The sequence below is a fragment of the Myotis brandtii genome, unplaced genomic scaffold, assembly GCF_000412655.1.
Source record: "Myotis brandtii unplaced genomic scaffold, ASM41265v1 scaffold457, whole genome shotgun sequence".
Taxonomy (NCBI): domain Eukaryota; kingdom Metazoa; phylum Chordata; class Mammalia; order Chiroptera; family Vespertilionidae; genus Myotis; species Myotis brandtii.
The window spans coordinates 399,510-405,830 of record NW_005367475.1 but is presented as its reverse complement, the minus strand read 5'-3'; the positions used below and the strand labels follow the sequence as shown (position 1 = coordinate 405,830).

Here is a 6,321-nt window from a genome sequence, read left to right as displayed (position 1 = left end):
CTCATATATAATTTCCTGATCGTAACTGATTGAAACATAAGGAAGACGAACCTAGCATTCAAATTCAGTAATCAGCCTGGTAATTGATTAAAATCAGTAGAAATCAAACCAATCAATGATTCTCTCTTATCATTAATGTTTCTATCTCTTTTATTATTCACCCAGTTTCTATTCTTTTATTATTCTTTATTCCCCATTGGCCCCTCCACTCCCTCACCCCCACCCCAGGCCTTCACTGCACTATTGTCTGTGTCCATGGGTTATGCATATATGCAGGCCCATTCTTTTATTATTCTAGAATTTCTGATAGGTCAGTTATTAGAAAACTTACGTTTTTTAATGATGAAAAGTAAAAGACCCACATACCTTAATATTGTACCGATAAACCTGTGGTTTGCATAACTTACTAGTAGGTCTAACCTGGTTTTAGTTTTCTGTGTCTAACACTTGCTTAACTATTCATTTCAACTCAATAGCGTGGGTTGAACAATTACCATGTGCCTAGCCTCAGGCTGGGTGCTTTGGGGGTAGGGGAGCTCTGTGATCCTTTTATTGGCTCAGGAAAACAAGAACATTCATCATCAACTCAAGTATTTAACAGCATGCGAGAGGCACAGTTCAGATGACATATTGGTTATGAGCATAAAGGGACCGGAATTTATTCAGTAACCACACAAAACTGGCAACACTGCTCTAAGCGGAACCTTCTTGCTCATTCCAAACAGATGCCAAAGCATTTATTGAGCGGAAGGATTGCCTAACAGTAGCTATTTAGTGTGATAATGGCGTTTGATAGTTTGGACACAAACACCATTGTCACACTCCACAGCTCTGCTAAGGAACGTCTGTGGCTGTGATGGTGTTAACTTCACCCGCACATCCATCCACCCTGGCCACCAATCACCAGGCACCTCACCAGCTTCGCGCAGTAACCTGAGCGGAGAAAAGAAGGATCAAGGATGGGGAGCATCTCGAACACCCGGAAGAGATGAAGACTCGCGGTTGTCAGGCTTATGTGTTCAAGTTGATAAAGGGATCCACATCCTTTTGTTCTATTACCACCCCCAGAGCCCCCCGCTTGTCAGGCTTATGTGTTCAAGTTGATAAAGGGATCCATGTTCTATTACCACCCCCAGAGCCTCCCGACAACAGGAAGAAAGACTCCCCATGGAAATGGGTGAGAAGTCAGTTTCCTAAAAGGGCTAAGAGAGAAAGAATCCCCAGAGGGCATCGATTTTAGCAAATGAATACTTAGTGGGTCACCATTATAATCCGTAATCATATGACTGAGTCCTCCCCAACTCTCACCTCACCATGTATCTCAACCCGTCATCAGTAAATGTGGTACATTCTGCAGTCTAAGAAGATGAACATTATTTTGCCTGGGGATATGGCTTTTAGAGGGGCTGTAAACTACTCTCGCTAGTGTCTATTGGATGCAGAGACATCCTGATTTTAAATCTTATTCACCACAGTTGTTTTCCACCATCGTAGTGGGTGAGGGATGAGGGAAGGGAATGAGGAAAATGGAGAGAGAGGGGGGAACTATTCAATTTTTCATGAAAAATAGTCATTTTCTTGCAAATGGGAGCCTCCAATGAATAAATCCCTCTGGTTTACTGGGTTTCCTGTTAAAAATGGTTTCTAACTGATATATGCACTCCTGCCCACAATGGAGAATGAGGGGAAATGAAGCATTTCACCTAATATTTTATTTTCTCCCGAATGCTGGAAAAGGAGGGAGAAGGGGGCCAGTTTATTTTTATCCCAGGAGAACCGAGTGTTAACATTTGATCAGAGCCTCGCTTGGGCCAAAAACTGGCCCATTCTCTTTTTCTTTTTTAAATTTATCTTTATTGTTGGAAATATCACAGATGTCTCCCTTTATTCCCCATTGGCCCCTCCACTCCCTCACCCCCACCCCAGGCCTTCACTGCACTATTGTCTGTGTCCATGGGTTATGCATATATGCAGGCCCATTCTTTTATGAGGAAAGGAGAGGGAGAGAGACAGAAACATCAATGATAAGAGAGAAGCATTGATTGGCTGCCTTCTGTATGCCCCTTACTAGGGATTGAGCCTGCAATCCTGACATATGCCCTTCAGAATCAAACCCAGGACCCTTCAGTCCACAGGCCAACGCTCTATCCACTGAGCCAAACCAGCTAGGGCTGCAGGCTCATTCCTAACAATGGAAAGTGAACCCTCTGCGTTTTTCAGTAAAAATGGTTATTCACACGCAGACCATAAATCACCCTTTTCAACCCAGACTGTGCACTTACAGCACACTACGAAAGCCACTCAGCTCCCAGGACTGGAGGATTGGAGCCTTTATTTATTTTTTGCTTTTCAGTTTTAGGGCGATATCATTGATATAAAACATTATATTTGTTTCGGAGGTACCACCCAGCCTCTTTTCTTTCCTTTCTGACAGTGTTGATTTGCTTATCTTCCTATTAAGTGGCTGACTTCCTTTGGCTTCTGTCCGTGCCCTGACTTGCCTTTACGGGGTGCAGCCATTGGCAGGGCCGCGGGATAGTGCCACCTGGCCCACCGTTAGACCTTCTCTCTGCTGGTGGAATGCTTCACCTGGCACTTTTGTCACGACTGACACCAAATAGAACTCCAGAGTTCCAGCTGGCCCCCAACACCACCAACAACCCTTAGATGGCCCTGGGGGTGCAGTCATGGTGGACATACTTGTGTGGTTAACTGTCTCTGGTTCTTGCCTTCCTTACTGCTCCTTCTAACAAGTTAGCCAAGCTCATCTGCTTTGTCTTTGACTGAGGGCCCTAGAACAGAAACCCCCACTTCCTGGCCACTCAAGGGACATTGTTGACCATGACCATAGGCTTCAGAAATCTCTTCGTTCATTTGGGAAAAGTCCATGGGAGGTGGACGATTTGCTAGTTAAAATGGTCCTGGTAGGACACGCTTGGAAAGCCCTGTAAGGGGTAAGGGCTTGGGCCATTTCACTTACAGTCCTATAGCAGCATCCGGCCCCTCCACTCCCCCCGGTGAGCTCTGTGTGCTCTGGCTTTCAATAATCTGCAAAAGACAGAAACCGGGAGGAAGAGTAAACAGGGAAGAAGAGAGGAAGTTAATGTGTTACAGGTAGACCTTACCAACTCCTCCCCAAATAAACCTCTATTTTTTTGGTCTAAGAAAAATATCTCAAGGAAAAAGTCCTTGAATTTGGAGAAAAATTATTTTTTCCTACAAATTTATAGAAAGATTTATCTATAAGGTTGTCCACGGAGGCATTGTTTATAATAATAAAAATTACAAACAACCTACATGTCCAAAGATAGAAGGTTAATGTATTTATGATACACCCTAGTCATTTAAGTTGATGTTAAAAAAAAAAGGTTGTTGACTTGGAAAGAGATTCAAGATATGTTATTGAATGAAGAGGTAGTTTACAAAATAATATACACAGCATGAGCCTCTTTTCGTGAAAAATGCATACATGCCAGGGGCCAAAACATCAAATAATAACCATGGTTATATCTGAATGGTAGAATTAGGGTTTCCTTTTCCCCCTCCTTTTGTTTCTCTGCATTTATTAATTTCTACAAGTCATGTAGTACTTTTGTACTGAGAAAAATAATTAGAATTTGAACAATTTGTAAGCAGGGTGTGTGTGTGTGTGTGTGTGTGTGTGTGTGTGTGTGTGTGTGCATTCCTAATAAAAATTCCTTCTTGCACAGGCTCTTCTGAAATTGTGTGGGTAGAGCTTACCTATCTATGTCTGTGCTGCTTGTCAACAAGCTTGACAAGTTAGTGCTGTGCTGAGAGATGGGCCTCAGGCTAATTTCCTAGCAAATTATTAGTGAAATACTTTATTATGCAGTACAATAATTTTATGGTATGATTGATCAATAAACACATTTATTGCATGCCTGTTATGCTCAGCCTTGTGCACAAATTTCAAACATAGCTCTAATGGCCATCATATCTTATTACTTTTTTGATTGTTTCTGCAGGCTAAACTCAGCCAACCTGCAATGCGGTTGAAACAAGCAAGCAGAATGTTTTTGCTTTTTCCAAATGCCATCCAATAATATGTCACTAACAAGAAAATGAGAAGTGGTTAATGCCAGGATCTACTTGGGTATGTATATATCCAAAGGAAGTCAGCCACTTAATAGGAAGATATATATATATTAAATATATATATTTAATTCTCATAGTTATTTCTCATTCTGCAGATATAAAAAAATATTTTGATCTGGTAATTTCAAATGTAACAACTTAAATAGTACCAGTTCATAAAAACTAGAAAGTTCATAAGGTGGTTAAGACATAATTATACCCGTTATTTCCTATAAAAAAAAAAAGAGGAATGCTTAAGGCAAAGATGTTGGACATTGATCAAGGTGATGGGTCCCAATGCCAGCACAGTTTCTACAGCTTAGAAAAGGCCTCGAGGGCTGGGGTCACTCCTCTGATCTCAGCCGCATCCCGCTCTCCCCATCTCTTCTTGTGCCTTGTTTCCTGGGATTTCCTGAGAGAGGTCAGTGCTAGGCACTCCTAAACGGCTATTACAACATTTCTGTGCAGTGTTTTGGTGTAACCTTCCCTCCCCTTCCCAACCTGGACTGAATCTCTAGACATTTCTAGTTATTGTGCTCAATTCCGAATGCAGTTTTCCCATTGAGCCCGTGGGTATGAGAAACTGGCAAGACCGAGCTTGCCCCTTTTTGTATGTCATGGGCTCTTTTTTTTCCCATTAATGGGGAGAGGGGGGTTCATCACAGAGGAAGCCTTTAAAAGCCTAGCCCTCTAGCAAATACTTCCATCTGTAACTATTTTGTGTGCATCACAGCTTTGTGCAAGATGCCTTTGATTCACAAGTACCAGGAATGTCATAAAACTCCTTATTCTCTCTTAAGTCAGATCTGGGCATGAGCAGCTTGCCTTTGCCTGCATAGTTTGTTTCCCAGGGGCCGAGGACATTCTAGGGCCAACCCCCGAGAACTGAGAAAAGAGTGCGTTGGGGATCATGAAGTGTTGTTACCTTGCAGAAAACCTGATCCGTCAGGACCAAAAACTAAATAAAGTTTTCTTTAAAAGCAAAAGCCAAATGGAGATGCTTTTTCTTAATTCCAAACCCACATTCACTATCATTTCAAATAGATGTGTGAAATGCATCCATTTGATTCTTTTGGGCTTTGTTAGAGTTTAGAATTTAGATGAAGGCAAAGAGAGTCCCTATCATAAGTCTGAGTCCTGTCACTTGGAAAGTTCATGGACATTTGAAAAAAGAAACCTCCTTGTCAGTAGGGAGCAACGCGGCATTTCTTTTCTCACTGACATTGTCCAGAAGGGAAGATCGGATGCTCCTGACCATGCTTGTCACCACCCAGGGGTGAGGAGGGGGTCACTGGGCAACTTCTCAGCTGAGTCGGCGTCTCAACAGACTCTTTGTAAGAGAATTGCTGAGGCTGGGGGGCTCCTGGGCACCATTTCTCTGCAGGTGCCCAGCTATTTCCAGTGCTGTGGATGGACCAGCCCGAGGCGGACGCTTGAACAGCTCTGACGCTGGCATTTTAGAAGCTGAAGAACAAAACCGTGAGCTTTGCCATGTGCTTGCCCAGAAGCTTGGGCAGAGGAGGGATTCCTGGTCGGATAAACCTCCTAGTTCCAGTCAGACTCCTGGTGGGACCTTCAAGCCTTGGTGCCATCGTTAAATCAGACCACCATAGAGCAGGGTGCAGCTTCATGACCGCCACGCCAAGGGCAGAAAAAAGCCCACGCCGCCTCTGGGCCCTCGGCTCCTCCCTCGCCTCCTCCTTTCCCTCTGCAGGGCGAGAAGAACACCTAGAAAAACCTCGAGGCTTTCTGAAGAAGCCACAAACATGGCAGACACATTCAAGAAGGCCGTGTTTGCCGCTGCACCTTGCTCAGGTGTCGTGTGGGGTCTTTTTAAACACCTGGTCACAGCTCACCCCCACTTTTGAAAATCGGTGAGCCTCCAGAAGAACAGCCTAACTCACACGGGGAGTTGGAGGGCTCATGGGAAGAGTGGATCTTACCTTTCAGTTGCTCGAGTCCTCAGCCCAGGGCCCCTTCTCTGGTCCAGGCTCCCTGTTCTGCTTGGGGGCGGCCGTGAGTGTGAGTCCCGGGCTTCTGTGGGTTTTAGGCCTTGTCCCTCTCCCTTTATGGAATCCAGGCTTTTAAAGTAAACAGTTCTTTCCCTTTCTGATAAGTCACATTAAATTATCGATTCAGAAGGGGGGAGGGCACGACCTTAGACCATGAAGTCACCTTTGGTCAAGCACACTAAGCAAGACCGGAAAGCCCAGCATCCCCCCTCCG

At 44.1% G+C, this 6,321-nt stretch overlaps 1 long non-coding RNA gene across 1 annotated transcript; it reads right to left on the bottom strand.

Annotated features, from left to right (window-relative positions):
- Positions 1-233: 233 nt before the first annotated feature.
- LOC102253911 lies at positions 234-6,289 on the bottom strand. The gene is made up of 3 exons (XR_001363881.1): positions 6,039-6,289; positions 2,981-3,048; positions 234-933 (listed from the first exon to the last, which is right to left on the bottom strand). It is a non-coding gene; the product is annotated as an uncharacterized LOC102253911 (long non-coding RNA).
- Between the last annotated feature and the right edge of the window lie 32 nt (positions 6,290-6,321).